The sequence below is a fragment of the Oxyura jamaicensis genome, chromosome 6, assembly GCF_011077185.1.
Source record: "Oxyura jamaicensis isolate SHBP4307 breed ruddy duck chromosome 6, BPBGC_Ojam_1.0, whole genome shotgun sequence".
Taxonomy (NCBI): domain Eukaryota; kingdom Metazoa; phylum Chordata; class Aves; order Anseriformes; family Anatidae; genus Oxyura; species Oxyura jamaicensis.
The window spans coordinates 915201-932173 of NC_048898.1; the positions used below are offsets into that span (position 1 = coordinate 915201).

At 39.9% G+C, this 16973-nt stretch overlaps 1 protein-coding gene across 2 annotated transcripts in view; it reads left to right on the forward strand.

The window, feature by feature from the left end:
• The window catches only part of PRKG1 (protein kinase cGMP-dependent 1), a 466513-nt gene that overhangs the window by 195681 nt on the left and 253859 nt on the right, over positions 1-16973 (forward strand). The gene's annotated exons all lie outside the window — the stretch shown is intronic.

The window sequence follows — 16973 nt, forward strand, 5'->3', positions numbered from 1 at the left end:
GCCGTCTGCCATGCTCGTTTATCCCTGCTGAGCAGGCTGGGATGTCCATATGCCTGGTAGAGCCGTGTCTGGCCATGAGCGTTCAGAAAGCTTCCTTGCAAGGAAGAGATGCTGAAAATGCTGATGTATCAGCAAACACTCGCCACGTTTATCTTGAATGAGAAACAATCTCTTCAAAGTCATGCCTCTTTTAAAATAAGAATACAAAAAGCCTTGCAGGCAATTAGCTTCTAATGATTTTCTACTAATGTTTCTTTTGGTGTTTTTGAACTTCTTAGCTGTTGTCTGTAAAGGTTGACTTCCTCAAAGTACTGAAGCAGCAGTATGGTTTCAAATATTGGTAAGTCTTTGACTTCCTGTATTTAGGGGGTTTTGTTGTTCTGTTTTTAACTAATTTTAAAAGTCAGTTCAACATTCCTGCCTTGGCAAAGGCAGGGAGAGAAGGTTATATGTGGGGGCACTCACTTCAGACAGGGCCCCCTTGCGAAATCCCAAGGCAAATTTTTAACCTATCAAACCTAACAAGTCTCCTGACGTATCTGCTCAAGAGCTTCGTGTTTTGCTGGAATCTTGCATGTGAATTTCTTCAGTTCTCACAGTTCACCTTTGTCAGCTGTGTCCTCCAAGCAAGTTGTACCAGCTAGGAAAGCATGCCCTTCGAATTTGCCCAGCAAACACCAATGTGGACGGATGCTGGCTATGGGGCACCTGTCAGCATATGGCTTGATTGCTGCTATCAGAACCTCTCAACAACTGTGCTGTTGCATTTGGGCCTATACGACTTTATCCTTGAAGTGTCTTTGTGGTCATATATGAGAAATATTAATTTGTATTTACATAAAGCTTTAAAAAGGCGCGACTTTACATTGGGACATTACTTGTACTTGCTTCTTCAGGGCAGTAAGACTCCCAAATCACTTGAGAAAGACTATTTTTGTAAGCATTGGCTAGAATACGTCTAGTATCTTTAGAAAACCATCTCAAATTGTCATCAGCATCAAACCTTTATTGGTTATTTCTAAAAAAGAAAACCAAACATTCATTAATGTGATGATTTTCAAAGCTAATGAAGGATTTCCTTCCTTTTTTCTGTGAATTCAAGGCGCCCACTGGTTGTTAAGTCTGTGCCGTGGGCTAACCCCGTTTTAGAATCTCACCCTGCTTTGATGTGTGTGTTAATATTTAGCAGAAGAAAAGAGGGCCACGCAACAGGCATGAAAATTAATTTCTGGAATGGAAATGAGGTGGTGTGAGGTGAAGTCAGGTCTGATAACGTTATCCAGCACATAGTTAATGATCTGTCAGTGTCTTCCCACCAGTTCCTAATTTTAGGGAATGAACTGGTTTGCAGAATTCAGACTGGCTTCAGATAAAAGAAGCTGTTTGAAATTAAGATGAATATGGAGTAAGTATGCAAACATGTTGCAACAGCTCGTGAGACCTTTGTGGGGACAGTTTAATGATGCTCAAAAGTTCTTCTGCATTTTGAAGAAGAGACTTGGCAGACGGTCTTGTTTAACTCTGGAAAGTTTGCAGCTCTGAAACAGGGTGCTTTGGATTTATTTTTCTGCTGAACCTAGAATGAAGAATAATGTCTGTTTAACAAAGCACAGTGAATTAACAAAAGGATTTTGGAATAAGAAATAAATACTGACCCCAGCTGAGTACTATATCCAAATAGGGACTGTAGAAGGACCTTTAAATTTGGTCCATGATAGATAATTGGTTAAATTCCTACATGCAGAGCATTCCCCTGGCTTATGGAGGTCCCACCTTGGAAGGTTAACAATCAGATGTTGTTAAAGCTCAGCTTTCTCCTGGGATATCCTGTAGCACCAATCCTGCTAACAAGATGCTGAGTTTAACTAAGTAGCCAAAGAAAAAATGCAATTTTGTAAAGTCGCCAAAACTTATTGTTATCACCTAAGCCTCCAAAGACCTTCCATCTCTGAATTAATTAATCTGACCCTGATTAGCCATGAACTATGGAAGCATTAGAAAACAAATGAAAAATTCTTCTAGCTTATAAATGGATGCTCTGTGAAGTCATTAACACCATTTCAACATATTATTTCCTGGAAAACAATATTTCACATTTAACCTCTGCCTTAGAGGCTGGTAGCCTTCAGGAAAAAGCTTGTAAATCCATTTAAAAATAGGTATTGTTAAAGTCCCAGTGCCTGTTGTGGCCTCTCCTGTGGGTAATTTACCTGTTCATGGAGGAGAAGGGTGGGCACCCTTCCTTTGTGTTTTACTGCTGGCTTTCCGGGAAAGCTGTAGCAAGGCAGCTAATTAACAGGTCTTGGAAGGCTTTAATTTCAGAAGATTGCTTGATAAATTATTTATGCTTTCTGACTACCAATGATAGTGAGTGAGGATTAAATTATTATTTAGATTAGTCAACAGTAGAACTGTATTCACTCTGAAATACCAAGGATTATTTACCATTTATAGGAAAAAGCAGTCTGTATGTGCCAGTGGGACTTCTAATTTTCCTGTGGTATTACCAAAATTCATCTCTTTACTGCTTTAGAATCCCCATGGGATTAGTAAAACATACCATTTCTGAGAACTCAGTGCAGTTTTGAATAGAGAACCATGTGAAATACACTGATTTATTTATTAAAGTAGTGTGATGTGTGTGAATGCATATTTGAAAATTCATGATCCATTTGTTGATGGAGTTACAAATAATATGGCTCAAATTTGAAGCTCTGTTTTATGATACGATAATGGGTATTAGTTGTAAATGTCAGCATGTATGTCTCAAGGAAAAAAAACTGCCATTAGTTCCACTGGAAAAAAAGAATGTTTTGGAGGTGGAAGAAACAGAACATTTTGAAGGGTTTGCTTGCTCATTTTCCTTTATGCCAGGAAGCAGTACAAAGTCCAGCAGCTGATGCCAGAATTCCTATTCCCTGTCCTCAATCTTGCTATTCCAAGTGTTTTAACAAGCGGAGGAGCAAATGATCCACACGATACCATTACTTCTTTATTTGGTGTGTGGATCTGAAACAACAGGATATATAATTTTGATGGAGTTCTACAGAGCGAGTGGTTCCCACCCGTGTAAAGTGGCACTGTGGAAAAGTGCCATAACGCTGCGAGGAGCTGCAGGTGCATAGCATTTGCAGTTACGTGATATATAGAACATCTTCAGCTGATTTATTGGTAATACTTCTTAATTAACTAATAGCATAGTGTGGTGTAAAAATAATTCGAGATAAATGCTGAATTGCAAATACAAGTTTATAATAATATTGCTGGATACATTAGATTATCTTTCTTTTCTCCCTGTAACCCAGATTTCCTATTACTCTTTTCTTTCTCTGTTTGGCAAGCACAAGTTTTTAACCTTGTGGGTTTTGGATGTAAAACTTGGAGTGCCTTATCAGGCCACACCATCCCTGCTTTTGAGAGATGGGTTTGGCTGCTCTAAATCCTCTGTTGTAATCTGCGCTACACATGAGGTCAGTATTTTTATTTTTCAGAGAAGAAAGCAAGGATTAAGCGAAAGAGAAGCCTGTGAATCCTGTTACCCATGGGAAAATGCATGCTTTTACGGCAGAAGTGAAATGAGCGAGGAACAAGTTTCCCTTTTACCCCCAGGACAGCCTGCAGTTAAACAATAGGATTGTTTCTGACGGCAGTGACAGCAAAAAAATTGCTGAATAATGACTTTGTATATTTTCACACACTGTATGAATGAGCAGAGAAATCCGGCCTTGAAAAATTGAGACAATTTTGATAAAGAAGCAGTGACCGCTTGCGTCAAGTTAAATTTATAGCAGACTAAAAAGACGTAGCAAATTCATTGTGTTTATCTCACTTGGCAAAAGATGCATTGATTGTAACACTTGCAACAGCTCAAATACCAAATACCGTACCCATGGATGTGGCCTCAGGTCCCAGGAAGAGGGAAGGGGATGTATTGAATTCGTCAGAAGAAGCTGTGGATGGCGCGGCGATTGATGGGTGAGCACTGCCGTGGCTGGGCTCGTGCTGCAGCCCATAGCCTGCTGTGAATAATGCGAGGGGGGAAAAATTGGGATTTCCCTGCTTATGGTGATAGGTAGAATTCTCCACTCACCTCTTTCTGAGAGTGCTGATGGGGATGGAGGTGGGTGTTGTACAGAATGGCTGCTATGAATAAAGGAGCTGGCCCATTTGGCACTGACCACGTATCAGTGGCATCGGGTTGGCTGACACCCCATGCACCAAAACTGGGGCTGAAATGGTAGAATGTGTTTTTTTGCAGTATTTCCCTTATATTTTAACAGTTCTAGAAATGCTTTCAGAACAGTTGCAGTAAAACGGAGCTTTAAATAGTTTGGAGCATGAGGAAGAATTGACAGTTTTTTTTTTTTTTTTTTTTTTTTTTAATGCTTGATTCTAACAAGTTCTCCTAACAGTGCATTAATAATGTTTTTCATTTGCATGATGCTTTTCTGCTTCATCAAGTGCATTACTACCACTGGTAATGCTTGCGGCGCTCCTATGTGTTTAAGATGTGCTAATATTTCTGTTTTAATCAAAGTAATGAAGAGAGAAAACAAAAGGACTTCTGTAGGACACAGATGCAGACAGCAGCAAAGCTTTCTGTATGCAATAGATGCCCAAGGTGCAGACCACTGCTGTGCTGAAAGGTTTGGGACCACCTGAATATGCTGAAGGCTCATATATTTGTGTTGACCTGGAGGTCCCTGTGCCTTTTTAGAGCTCATCTGTCCCCAAATAGTACACAAACATAATTATATAAATGTCCTGTTCATCTCAAGTTCATCGTGAAGCCAGCAATAAGCCAGAATAATGATGTGATGCTTGGTAACCATTCGGTTAAATAGCTGGTCCTCTGATGTGTAGAAAAAACTCAGCATGCAGTTTCCCAGAGGAAAATCTGCCAGTTAAATAAATTCTAGAAAAATACTTTTCCTTGCCTACATAAAATGCGACAAGTCTTACATCTGCAGGTAACCCTCAGCCATGGATGGGCTCCTGTTTGCCTTGTAACTCAGGTGGGTGCTTTCTGCAGGAGCTGTGTAAGCTCTCCTGCAACCTTCCCCCCAAATACATGTTTATTTTATCAGCTTTACAATACTTCCAGAGAAATAACAGGAATGCCTCATTTGCACCTTCGCAAATCGCTAAAAGGCCATGTTGTCAGGAGGCCAGGATGGGCTGAGGCATGGAGCTGGATGCCAGGGCAGCTCCTGCCTTCCTCTCCATCCATCTCAATGTCCAGGCAGTAAAACCCAAGCTTCTCCTTGTAGCTCATCAGCTGCTTGGTTAAAAATAACGAGTTGGGATGCGGTGGCATACAATCACCAGGCTGACTCAAGCATCTCTTTGGGCTTGCACAATAGCTGCTTTGTGCAGTGGATGCTATCTATAGAAAAAAACCCTCTTGTGGAATCAAAAGTTCAGGGGAAAAATGGATTTTGAAATAGCGATCGGAATGCAAAATTTACTTTTTGGCTTGCAGATAATGCAGGGGAAAACACTTTGCTAAATAATCCCTAGCCAGCTCTATGGCATCCTCAGAGGCTGCAATGCCTTCTGCTTTGGAAAGAATAGGTTGAATTTGGCTTTGACATCCATTTGTGCACCAAGGTGGGGCAATGTGGGTTGCAGGGACATGAACAGAAATGTGTGTGCTGTCTGTGTGAAGGTTTGGAAAATCCTCCAGTTTTCAAAAATCTTAACTGGTCTCTAAGCATTAGAATAATAAAGAGAAAGGAAACTTTTTTGTTGTTGTTTTTTCTTTCTTTCTTTTTCTCACTTTCCAAAAACTAAGTTCTGAGCTTGGCAAGGTCTAAGGAATGGCTTTTTCTTCCTCTGCCTGTATCTAATGTTCACTTCAGGTTCTGCTCTGCGGTTGGAAAACAACCAGAATGTGGACTAAAAAGAGACTGGGAATTCATTATCTGTGGGCAATATTTTTCTTAAAAAAACAAAGTAGTTTTTGAAATGATTGAGGTTTTCTTCAGATTTCTGGCTGAAACATGACAACAGAGGGCGAACAAAAGTTTTCTCTGAACATCTTCTGAGGCCACAGCATTCTTCTTAACTGCAACCTGCTACCCTGCTATTTTTATTTTTATTTTCATAGCTCAAAGAGTCTTCATTGAAGCCTCCTGATTTTACTTAGCTCTTTATTGTGGCAGCTCTGCTTCTTGTCCTTTCTTTCCAAAACAGTCACCTGCATCAGACTTGTCTCTCTTTAACGTGTTCTGCTATTGTGCTTTATTCCTTTTTCGTCCAGAATTGGTAAACGTGGTAAATATACCTGCTGGTTATCCAGCCCTGGTGCCCTTTTATGTTCACAAGTTTTCTAATGAACTTTAATGCTCTTCAGGGTCATATTGTGAAATGTGGGAAAACTTCCATAATTGCATCACCTATCCATGCGCTTTCCTTGGAGCACTTCAGAGACTTACTTAGGAGCTCAGTTAGCAGGTTTTGATGGGTGAAAGAAGCCCACTTCATGGCAGGCCAGTGAATTGCTTCTTGTGCCTTCTCTCCTTTTCTTTGGATTTTCAGGCTGCAAAGTCTGAATTACTGGTAAAACTATTGTTGTTATAAACTCTCAGTATCATGAGAGCACTACTGCAGCTTTTCTCTATATCAAGGGCATGCAGAAACCTCTACTGGGAAACAGCCAAGGTCTGCAACAAGATGCTTCCTAATCATGATTACTGTTCTTAGACAACAGAGGCAGCCTGGGAAAAAAGCAATATTTACAGAAATTTCTATAGCGTAGTTGGAAGGAGAGGTTTTATCCAACGGTCAAAAATCGTCTCCATACAAGCCTGGTGGTTGAGACACAGGATGCAACGTCTTGTGACTTCTTTTCTTAATTGTAAGAATAAATATCCACAGTCTTTAATAAGTTTTCACAAAACTTCTCAAGTCATATCATTTGCTAGAAGGATTTAGAATTTTCTTCCAGTTTATTTAACGGCATAATGTTTATTTCTGCAGTTGCTCATTTTACTGTTCTCCAGGCGTGATGCCTGTGACAGCTTAATATCTATAATACCAAAATGCAGTGAAGGCGAAGGCAGCCTTTTAATGACTCAGTATCATACAACGAAATCGAAAGAATTGTTATTAATCACTATTTTAAATCAACATTGAAGCATATTCCCTTACAGAGCAACAGCTTGCAAAGCACTCTACAGTATAAATGGATGTCATCGCCGTTAATGATAGGTGGCGTTTGCTGCTTCCGTGTAATTAAAAATAACATCGACTATGATAATACGTGCAGTCGCATGAATGTTTGCATCGTTGTTGTTCAACCTTGAATGGCTGAGCAGCCAATTAGTCATCGAAGAGGGTTGCAGCAAAACAGAAAATAATTGTGGCCAACAGCCTGACATTGCATCGATTAACTTGTCACCGTAACTCAAAGCAGCAATAAAAATATTGCAGAACAATGTCAAGACAATGATTATTGTGTGCTTCTCTGCCATAGCGGATGACATCCAGTGTTCTTTCTTTCTCCGAACACGTACTTTTCATACCATTCCCCGGGAAGAACGGAGGAATAGGAACCTCTCCGTCTTTGTGGCCATTCTTTGTGGCATGTTTTGGTCAATTCTTATCTGCTGTAAAGGCAGCGCTTGTGATTTGCAGGCTGGATTACAGCATGTGCTTCCGTAAGGATTAACATTGTAGGTTCAACGCGTAGCCAGGCAGAGTCACTGAGGACGAGGTGGGATTCAGGCAGCTGCTGATCTCATTTAGATTTCTTGAAATAACAGAAAATTAAGGCTGCCACAATCATATTCCTTCTGATATACCAAAAAAAGAGACCTGTTTAGGGGATAAGAGGAGATCAAATGAAGGACAAGTTCAGTAACAGTGGTTTTTGCCTTTGGACAAGGACAGTGTCTGCTTTTGAAATGCATTAGTAAACCAGTGTGGGCTGTATTCCCATACATTATAACTTTACTTGAACAAAAGAATAGTGATTTTTTAGACCTTGATAAATGCTAAAGCCTGTGCCATTCTTGCTTCCCCCAGAACTGTGTGGCCAGCAGTGATGAAACAGGACAGAGGGATTTTTTTTTTTTTTTTTTTTTTCTTTTATGGTACCAAAACCATGAATGAGTTTAGTATCTGTGAGGTATTAGCCAGCACCAAATGGCAACCTTTTCAAGGTGAGGGGTGGTTGGGTGTGGGGGTTGTGTTGGTTTTTAACGCAGTTTGATAAAGAAGGGGGAAACACATAGCAGTTCCCATCAAATGATCGTTTCAAATGATCGCAAAACCAACGGGATGCACATGTGGAGCCCTCACGTTGCAGTTTTAATGCCAGAGTTTTCTTCCTTGGGTAACGTGTGCTGCCTGGTTTATTGTTCAGAGGAGGCTGTGCATTTAAACACGTGTCAATATGCTTCACAGTCTCAAAACTTTTCTATTTAAAACTAAACTTTTAATACAGATTCATCTTCAGCTGGTGAATTTGTGGGAAGGAGAAAGGGATGTTGCACAGATCATCTTCTACATCAGCTCAGCTGAACAAAATGTATTTGCTGCCCTAATTTACCATAAATACTGGTGGTATATTCGCTATCTCTACAATGTTATTGTTATTTGTTGGAATATGGTTTTCTTTTGCCAGTATTAAATTAAGTCTGTGTAGTTATACTATGTTAAGATTTATGTGTGATGTTGTAGTACTGTTGTCATCAGCATTTATAACTCAACAAATGCATCGAATACCTAGCAAAGGTATGTTCCTTGATCCATTACACCTGGCTATTAAAAATATTACTTATTTACTTATTTTCTGATTCAAAAACTGTCAAAGCCTGCTGTTTCTGAACACGGAGTGCACACGAGTGGTATTATACAAAATACGCAGTGCCTCTTGGATTAAGGCTGCATTTCGTAAAGCAAAATATTTGTTAGAACCGTGTTCTTCATCAAAAAGATTGCTCCCAGCATCGAACCTTTTACAGTCTCTGTATGAAGTTTAGTTACAACTCTTGCAGCAGTAGTTAGAAGTTGGCACAAGGAGCATCGCCTTCCCTTGTGAGGCATGGTTTTAGTCCACAAACGAACACCAAAAATATTTGCTTCATTAAATTGCAGCAAATCGTCGCTTGTTTGGCGAAAGGCAAAATACTCTGTCCTTTTGATGAAAGCATATTATTCTATTGTGTTGTGTTTAGAAATGCAAAGGAGAAGCAAGAAATCTTTAAAAGCAGTCACTTTGAACATTTTTGTTGCCATAACAACGAGATGCAGCTCTTGATAAGCTATCGCTCCCTTAATGTTGTTAAAAAGTTTAGTTGCCATAACGACAGCATGCATCTTTATTTTCAGCAACTGGTACTTCTGCTTTTTAGCCTATACTTGTAGAAACAATGTGCGTTTTTTGGTGTGTGAAATACTCAAAGGATGTAAGTCCGCAACAGGACGTGATTAACACTGAGCTGCTGTGCTGGGGTCTGTAGGAACGAACCCGTTCATCTCCCTGTCCTCCTTTGTGTGTTCAGTATGACTTCTAGTAGTTACCAGGAACAAGAAAACTTCCTTGGGGTCTTGGATGAGAAAGAACTTTGTTCATAGAGGTGTTCAGTGCCTTTTGATTGAATTCAAATCCACAAATACAAATTTGGGAGCGTTTCATCTAGTTCTGTCTCTAACCCAGTAAAACGCAAAGTTGGTTAATACTGTGTTTTAAAGACACAGATTTTCCTGTGGGGAATTGTTTGTGTCTAGACGAGGTGGCTGTATGGGTTGTCTCTACTTTAAAAAGTGGAGAAGTTCAGAGCTTGGGCTGCTGTGGTGCAGGAGGGTGCCCACCGGGCTGGCACTTGGCACTGGGGCCAGGTGGCTTCTCTGCGTGGCTTGTGTAGGTGGCATGGCTTATTCTGGGGTTTTGGCTGCTTCTTGAGACCTCCTCATTTTGCATATAAAACCAGCAGGTAAAATGAATTACTGCAGAAATGAGAATCACAGAACACAGAGCTATTCCATAATGTCCTTTATTTCTATATAAAAAGAAATGCATAAAACTGTATATATATGAATAGCCTTGTTGTGACGGATGAGGCCAGCAAAAAAATTTAAAATGCTGCACTCCTTAGTTGAGTGCCTACAGTTGGTGCTTCTTACCCAAATTTAATTGCCTCAGCCTCCTCCCTCTTCTTGTCCCTTTCCACGTTATTTCCTGGTAACGTAGTATATTGTTATTTTTTACTAAAGCGGTGATTGGAGCTGATGGAGAGCTGAGACAGTGTGAGAATTGCCTAAAAACAAACAAAAATTTGTCCTGAAAATAAATTTCCAAAGTCCAAGCCCTGCCATTGCCCAATATCCCTGCTGCCTCTTGTGCTCCATCAAGCGAGGAGCAGTGAGGTGTGCAAACCAGCATGTTCCTATCTCCTCTCCCTCTCCGATGCTGACTTTCAGATAACATTTTCTGCTATAAATTATACATGAAAATAGCAGAGCTAACTGTATTTGCAGCTGGATGTATTACAGGCTCAGATTTTTTTTTTTAAAAAAAATTTTTTTTGCTGTTGGCTCCATAAAGTTATCTTTAGCTGTATTGCAGTTATGTTGCGGAGCCCGTTTCAGAGATTTACTGCATGGTGCAAATTATTTTAGGCTTTCTGTTTTTAGTTTTTCATCTCCAGCCAACCGTGGGAGCAGTTTACAACAAATTACACGATGCGCAGGCTTTCCCACGTAAACACCGCTACATTTTTTGATGGTAAAACATCTTACCAACATATTTTTGTTAAACTGCAGTCCGTCTGGTTCCCAGGTTGTTTAAAGAATATTTCCATGGGGGGAGTCATGAGTTCATTGCAATAACTTTTCGCTGTGATTTGTCCGCTTCCACCCACCTCTAACATCTTCTGTAGGGATGGAGCCACACAAGGTAGTCATGCCTGTGTCTACAGGACATTTGATAGCATTTTTAATGGGTATGTGTTAAAAGTCCAGAATAAATGGTTTGTGTATATAATTAAAACCCCCAAGAGGTGTGGGTTTGGAAAGAAAAGCCAGCCCAGCACAGCTTCCCGGCCCGCTGCAGGGTCTGGGGAACAGCAGAGCATTTTGGATGAGGATGTGCTGTTGTGCTGTACGGGATGCGTTACGACTGTCAAAGCTGCACTCAGAGCCGAAGCCTTATTTCTCATCTTTCGTCTATTTATAACAAACAAACTGCATTTAACACAACTGTGTAGGCACATATGTAAACAAGGGCCAAGCAAAACCCGTGCAGTTCCCCTTTGTGGCAGTGGAGCTTTTCTGTTCCCCACCCCGGCACAGAGCTGCCCGCACTGCCTCTGCAGCTGGAGGAGGTAGTGGGATGGCAGCAGGGGGGGTAAAGCACGTGCCCAGCCTGTGGAGTGAAAAAAAGCTTAGGCCATGTACAGTTCATGTCAGTTGAGATAGAAACAATGTACGTAAGGCTTATTTCCTCCCATCCAGAGCACAGATTTCATTCGTACTGACCAGAAAGAGATAATGCAAATAGTACCAATGAAATTTTTAAGATAGCCGTGGCTTTACTTTTGCTTTCATTATAATATATATATATATATATATATATATTAATAACATAAAAAATAAAGAAAATCACTGGGAAGTCCTGGATTGTATAGTGAATATTTTAAATATATTCTGCAATATGGTATTTTGAAGTTCATCGCAAAGCGCCACTTTCCGGTAACCTCAGGCATTCAGGTGATGCTGGCTTCTCGCAGCTGGCACCCGTGGGTGAGGTGAGCTCAGGGACTGGGATGCAAAGTAATGTTTTACGGGGTTCCCAAAAACTGAATGGCTCCGGTCTTAGAGCTTGGGTAAGGCAGGATCCATCCAGAATCTTTTACCAAATCAAAGCATATTTTACAAGGAATACTGTTCCCTCATTCAAGGACACTAGCTGGTGTTGGGAAAGCAGGGACCAGACCGTATTAATGGTGTCATTACAAAGAATGCAACGAAATACTTCATCTCCAAGAAAAACATTTCCTCCTGTGCTGTAGGAGGCAATGAGCTGCGGAGAGGTGGGACTAGGGGCAGCGTCACATCCACTTATTTTCCAGTTTAAGAATCAGTAATACTGAATGGCACTCTGATGGAAATACTTACAGAAGTCCTACCTGGATATAATCTTTCATTTATTTATTTATTTATTTATTTATTTATTTATTTATTTATTTTTTCCAATTTATTAGTGGGAAATAATTTTTTTTCTAGTGGGAAAGAAAAAGAGACTTTGCTAATGGAGCCTGAGGATATATGTCTCCAGGTCCACCCAGAAGCCAAACTAACTTTATATGAGTCCCTGCTGTATATATTCTGTTACTGGGATGGCTTAGCAGGAAGGAAATTCAGCACAGGCAAGGAAATCATTCTGCTGTCTGGGAAATTACAGGTCAGAGGCCTCCTGAGAACTGAACACAACAAACACAGGGTTTATTCTTTGCAGCAGAATAAAATAATGCAGCAAAAATAGCAATAAGAATGCCACTGAGCCAAGAAGAGGGGCAATGTGAATTTTCTGGTGGATGTGGAATGCAAATCAACCTATTTTGCATTAGCTGCTTGCATGTTAGTTGTAGTAAAAACATGATTTCCTAGTTTGCACATAATTAAAGATCAGCCAATTCATTGTCAATGTCAAGAGATATGCAGCAAAAACAGGAGCTGTCAAAAGTTTAGCTTGGTTACCCCTTCCAAAGGAAACTGCTGGAAATAGAATAGAGTAGATAGGGTAGGACCAGTACCAAACCAAACAAAAAAAATATTTCAGTGCATTTATATGAGACGGGATGCCTCTACTGTAGAAGTTTTGGAGAACTGATACGTGAAATTTTAAGTACATCTATTTCTCATCAAAGACTGCACCCTGTAATCAAAGAACAGCAAATGCAGTACCTTTAATTAAGATTGGTTTATAAAGAAAGGATGCAGGCAAATAGATACTTCCTCATGCTGTTAAGTCTGAGATCAAAAGCACGCAAAGCTTTAGAAGAAATTTCATTGGAAATGCTGATTAAAGACATGAGATAATTGCAGCTGTGTAATGTGGCAGCATCCTTCAAGAGGGTTTTCCATCCCTGTTATAGGGAGGTGGGGAATCTCACCTGCCCCAGTCTGGAAGGTCAGGATTAGTTCATGCTGTGAATTTGTGATAGAAAGATTCAGGTCCTTCCTGGGCTAATGGAAACAGATGCTTGTCAACATCTAGTTTCTGGTAGCAGGTTTTCAGCAGATGTTCATTTTTTTCACAATGATTTATTTGAATAGAAACAATACAAACCTCAAATGTAAAGTATTGCAAGGTGTCATTAATTATTTAAAATAATTTCAGATGTCAAATTTTCCAGTTACAGTAAGTTGCAACTCCCTGGTGATTCTGGAGTCATAATGCTTGAAAAATAACCCATATTACATTTAATAATTCAGTACCATCTACTTTGGTGCTTTCATATCAACTGTTAGAGTGACATTTAATGCTCATTAGAAGGTTGTTGCTTTTTTTAAAATATTATATTATGCCAAGACTGCTGTACAGGGATATGTTGATTTTAATTACATTTTGCTTTGGTTAAAGAAAACAAAAATCACCAGGAAAGGGTCAAAATATTCCATTTGACCTCAAGCTGTTTATCTTTTAACAATAGATATTTCATTAGAAAATTGCTTTGTGTATTATATTAATTATAAAATAAAAATAATGAAAGCTTAAAATGAAGGCAAATTTGAACAGCTTTTAATGGGTACAAAATATTTCCTGAGCAAGGTTCAAAATTCAACTTTCTGACTTTAATTTTTTTCAGTATTAGAATTTACTGTGAAAAATATAAACATCTTACCCTTCTCTAAACACTGGTATTACTGTGATACTTTACAGTCCTCGAATGAAACTCTTGTGAAGGAACTTTCCTTAACTATTCCAGAAATGGTGATAACACCCCGTATTTCTGATCTAATATTAATATTTTTTTTTCTTGAGTAGCATAAGAAGAACAAAAAAGGAGGCAAAAAGATAACAAATTCCATCTTGTATGTATAGAAAGTAATTGCTCTTGTCTTTTTTATGACTTTCTTCCATTCCCCTTCTCCCCAGCCTTCCCAAATAAATTGGATTTGGCCACATCGTTCCCATGCTAATCAATCTCCTGGCCTCCAAGAGAGTCTTGAAAGCCTGTTGACAACTGCTCCTGAATTATAAAAGCTGCGAGCTTGCCCTGATGCACTTTAGTGTTGAGAGACTAAAAGTGAAATGCTTTCTCTCTAGCTTTTAGATATGCCAGAGCATATCTAAGGATATGCTTTAACCCCAAGGAAAGCTTCATTAGTCCAAGCTCTCAGCCAGCCCTATTAGCTTTTTCCGCCTCAATCAATTGAATCCAGTTCCGTCAACCGTATCCTCTTCCAAATACAAAAATGTTCAGAGTGATGGTTTTTCGTGAGATCTCCTTCTAAAGGAGCGAGCTGCTCCCAGATGCTCGATGTTACGGTTGTGTATAGCAAATACAACAAGTTCTGCGAGGATGTGCAGGGGTTGTGCACAGCCCAGTCTTAAGCTGCTTTACAATGATTTTGCCTTAAATGGATTTTTCTTACAATCCCTGTGTTAGTTAGGGACTCTGTAATGTGTAGGTTTTTTTCTTTCTTTCTTTTTAATTTGAGCTAGAACCTCAAATATTAAATGTATTTGGTGAAAGGTGAGGATTTCCTGGGGAGGACTTAAAAGGTCCCCATTATTACCAAGCAGGATACGTTTCCCCACTTTGTGAAGTCCTCTTTTTGCCCTGGTAGCTTGTAGTGAAGATTCAGACCACAGTTAAACCAATAGGCTGTGGATAAGGATTTTGGTACCAATTATTTCCGACCCTCACTATTAGGGGCATTGCTATGGTGTTTACTTTGCCATCACCGATTGACTATCTATCAATAGCACAATAAAAACCATCATAGAAATCTTTCAGTAGTTATCAAAAAGCCTAGCAGAGCTTCCTGTCCTGACATATATGTGAAGAAGAAGGTGCAGATAAGCCAGTTGTGGCTATTCTGAATCCCAAATACAAGCTGCTTCTTCCATCTGTATCCTGGAGCTTTAGCTATCCTTTAAAAAATCCTCTCTCCTAATGCATCCTTTTCTTTTCCCTGCAATGATGCCCCTTCAAATCAGTGCCCAGGCTTTCCTGAGCCCAGCCTGACCATGCTGACTCCAGGATTAAATTGGCTTGATAGGGTGGATGAAGGGATCCCAGCTGTCACTGGGCTGGAATTTAAATGACATTTTGCTGGGAAGAGTAGCTCTGGTAGGTCTATTGCAGCAGAAGGAATTTGTTGGACACAATTGGTTTAACATGGTGCAGAAGAAGTGAGTATCTGCTTGCATGTTTCTCACGGAGTCATTCTGTTGGCCTCCACATCATGACATTTCCCCCAAATACAAGGAAAAAATGCCCTAAGAGCTCCCAGCACATTGATATCCAATAGTGTATCCCAACATTTTATATCTCAGTGCATGAATGGTGTTAGAATGCAGATGAGCAATGTCAAAACATGCATTATTCTATAATTTATCTCCAGTAGAATGGTTTCTGTTTTGGAATATATTGTATTAAATGTTTTCCTTCAGACTTTTCAGCTGAAAAATCAAAGCTTTTCATGAGCATATATCTAGGTAGCAAATATCAGCTTCAGAGGAGTGGTGTAACTGGGAAATCCTCTTAAATTTGGGACCACTGAACCCTCTGCAATTCAGTCCTTGAGCGAAGTGATGTCCCAGATGGCTCTGTGGTCTGGTGGCTGTTGGGAACCCATCTCACACAAGCAAGGGTTGTTAAACAACAGTGTGGGCTTCAGTGATTCAGGTGTGCAACAAGGGGAGAATAATTTTTTTTGAAGGTAGAATGAATTAATGCTGTCCAAAGGGCATAAGGGTAATATGAAAGTATAGTTTTAAGTACTTGTCACACTTGGTCACTCCTGGAGTGGTATAAATGATGGATCCCCTTGCACCCTTTCTTCTAGCACCACTGAACTTGAGCTGCACCATGGCTCAGGTCATCATCTGCCTTCTGCCCACAGCCACAGGGCTCTGTGGACCTCTTGGAGCTGCCAAAAAGCCATCAAAGATGAAGCTGCAGAGCCTGTAAAAACACCCAGGCACTCTGTAGATGTGCTGGGCAACACTGGCTTTTCTTAAAGCAGGAGGAAACTGCCAGTAAATACAGCTTGTGTTGTATGGTAGTCAAGCTTTTGATTTATTTATGGTTTTAGATACGTTGTTAGCAAGCAGGCAGATATGTTGCTGCAAAAATCATGAAGACAAAATTATTATTATTTTTTTTCCATAGGAGAGATTGTGTGTACTTCTGTATGCTATTATATGCATATTGTTTTGGGATTTTAATGAGTGATTTCATTCCATGTCATCTTGAAGTTCCAAATTAATTCAAGTGCTTTTGGATAGGAAAATACGTATTTGATCGAGAACTGAAAATTAATTGATGAATGAAGACAACAGAGAGACCATTTGAAAGCACCATTAGCTCAAACACAGCAAATTTTACTTTTAGTAAAATTTGTATACTTACCTTTAGTCCTTTCCAGGCTCTATGTATTTGTATGCTTTACAAGAAAGCTTGTGACTAATCCTGAATCTTTAGAAATTTGTTATTTTCAGTGTGGAATTTTGATTAAACAAGTTAGGTTACAGCAGAAAGTTTCTAAACTCTTACTAACTACAGTCTTTCCAGGCAGTTAGTAATTGTCTTTAATTTTGATGCCTTTCACTGTTTTTGTGTTTTATTTAACTCCCAAACCATGGTGTCCCAGACCCACGGCCATCCCCCCCACCTCCTGCCTGCCTGGTGCTGCAGTGTCCTGGGGGATGCTGCTCTGCAGAGCCTGTGCAGGGACACAAAGGCCATGACAGGGATTTCAGTCCACGCTGGAGTTTGCATACGATTGTATTG